This window comes from Aphelocoma coerulescens (genome assembly GCF_041296385.1).
Source record: "Aphelocoma coerulescens isolate FSJ_1873_10779 chromosome Z unlocalized genomic scaffold, UR_Acoe_1.0 ChrZ, whole genome shotgun sequence".
Classification (NCBI taxonomy): domain Eukaryota; kingdom Metazoa; phylum Chordata; class Aves; order Passeriformes; family Corvidae; genus Aphelocoma; species Aphelocoma coerulescens.
In genome coordinates, this window is record NW_027184085.1 from 20,568,324 (window position 1) to 20,571,308 (window position 2,985).

A 2,985-nucleotide genomic window follows, 5' to 3' on the forward strand; every position below is an offset into this window, starting at 1 on the left:
TGGCCAGCCTGGGATCTGCCTTTGTATGTTCCTAATTGCTCTCATACAACTTTGTTGAGTAGAACAGAATGTCTAGAATTGACTAAATGTGATCACTTGCTCCACACAAACCCCCATGACCTAAATGGGCTTGCTGCTTTTCCCAGCTCCAGATCAGGCATCCCCTGTGAAATTCAGGCATCTGTATGGACCACTTCATCACTTCAAGAAATCAACTCATGATAGCACCACAAAGACTTCTTGAAAAAATTTGGGAGCAACTTCCTATTCACTAGAACTGTATGCTCAAACCCCAAGTCACAGGAACATCATCAAGAGATTTAGCTTCCTTCAGACAAAATTGCTCTAACAGCAATGCCAGAAACACCCTTCCAAACCTCAAAGGAAACATCAAAGAACACATTGACAACCTTCCTTAACCTCCCCCACGGAAGCCTCCCAACAGGAACGGGCACCCAAAGGCAGTTTTGAGAGGAAATGGAAGAGTGTGAATAAACCCAGGTTACAGCCTGACATCGACTTCTATCCGCTGTAGAAAGTGCCTGAGGTTACCTAGGACAAATGGTTTCTCAAACTCTCAGCAAAAGGTTCACAGATGGTTTCCAAACTTTTTCAAACCTTTCTGTATTTCCAATGCCCAGCTGGAGTATGACTGATGAAGAAGTCAGTTCCCTAATATACCCAAAATAGCCAAGGAAACACAACAGGACCTCAGGAGGAAAAAATTCTAATTCTACTTTTGTTCCACAAGCATTTTGGAGTCTCTGATTTGCAAATGTTCAAGTACTTGACTCTGTTTGTGTACAGTCCAATACCTATTCGTATATGGCCTTTTAGACAGATGTCAATATTTTTTTGCTGTCAATAAGCTGCAATTGCACATTAGCTATGCAGTGTGTGGATCATGGTGAAAAATTTTATTCCAAAGTTGTTTCTCCAAATAATGTTTTGTGAGTCTTCTTCCTTGTGCATGTATATATTTTTAAAGCAGACTGGTAACAGCTTTTAGATACTGACTTGTTATTTTAGTTCTAAGTCAGAAATGCTGTTTGTCCTTCTCTTTTTTTAAATTGGAACTGAAAATCCAACATATTCTTCAAATCTCCTCACCCTAGCACTTCCTCAACAGCTGCCTATCAGAAAAATGTATTCACTCTGGAGCCTCATGTAGGTTTATCCTTAACAGAAGAAAAAGGAGACAAAATAGTTTGGGAAAGATCTCTATCAGTTAGTAAAGATCAACACCAAAGAAAATTCAGTTCTTTATCTATTATCTTGTTTACATGTAAGTTTCTAAGATGTATTACTTTGTGTTGAGTTTTCAGACCTAACTGTTTGTTAACAATTTTGGATGAATCACAGGAGTACCCAGATACCATCATATCAGCACAGTACTTCATCAAATACTGACATATGAAAATGGGTCAGATTATCCACCCAGAAAAATAATTCTTTTCCTTGTATGTTTACTTCAACACTATTATGTACTTATATGGAACTGTTATTTAATCATATTATTGCCAAACTGGCTATAACATAATTCACCTAGCACTGACCAACTACAGAATAAAAATTAAACAAACATTTTGCTGTGGTTAAAATTTTTTTTTCTATGGGTCTGGGCTTCTGAAGCCAGCAGGTCACTTGGTTTATATATACAGTGTTGATAATTGCATTCCTTAAATCTGCAAAATGCAACGAAGCTCACTATTTTCCAAAATAGCTTTAAAAACAATTAAAATTACTGCCCAGACATTTTCAAACACAGCAGGCTATTGGCTTAGGCAGTGATGGAAACTCTAAAAAGAAGATAAATATTTTGAAAGGCACTGTAAATCAAATTTGTGCATTGGACTAAGAATGGATTATCTGCCTCTAAACAGCAAAAGCTGTTTTAGTTTGAGGGTTTTTTTCCATGCTTATTTACTAGAAATGATTTTAAATTGTGTCTGTGTGATTTATTTCTTTTTTTTCTCAAGATTTTTAACAGTTGATTTGTAATAAATGCTCTACTATAATTAGTTCTACATACTTTACTCATTACATTTACTGATGCACAGGAATCCACTGTTTATCAGTCTTTTAATAAAAAGTACATTTTTCAGCTTAAAAAATTATTTGGAACAATGCTATGTCAGCCTCAAGCTGCTCTGCAAGTATTTATAGCATATGTATCTACAGTCTCAACTGGGCAAATTTTGATGACGTAATTAACAGAGGCCTTGATTAAGAATGAGACCTTGAAGAATATTATCATATTATGATCTACTATCTTTTGGTATTGTGGTACCAAGACAAAGGCAGCCACCTTTTGCACCGTTCATTCCAGAAAGTGTCTGGACAAGAAAAAAAAAAAAGACAGCCCAAATGGGATTTCCTACAATTGACTGCCCAAGCACCTTTGGCTGGTATCGATGAAGAAGCAGTGTAAAGAAGCCAAAGGCAATGGTTTTGTGTTTTCTATTGAAAGACTATTCAATTGCATAAATCTAGCTGTTGAGTTTCCTACCTTTCGCCTTACCCTTAGAAAGTGATTTTCTGGCTTTCCTCAGTATACAGAGCAGGAAAATATGAAACAAGCAAACCATAAGACTTTAAAAAAGGCTAGTAAGAGAATGGTAACTTAGAAGTTTGATTTTAGTTTGGTGGTTTATTTCTCACCGACAGCTGCATGATTTTTTTCTCAATACTGGCTAAAGATTTTTGTGCAGAAGGGCTGATCATTCATCTGCCGATCCCCTTTTCAAACTTCTGTAGACTATATCCAGGTAAGAATGGGCCATACCTCCAAAATCAGCGTGAACTTAATCAAAACAAAGGTAAAAATATATTGCTGAATGACATACATGGTATAATAAGGAAAACACAAGCAAGATCAAACTGAGATTTCACATGTAACCGCAGGACTGCATTGCACAACTCCGAATACCCTATGCAAGGTCACTACTTTTGTAATCAAGTTGCTCAAGCCACAGAGGAATGATC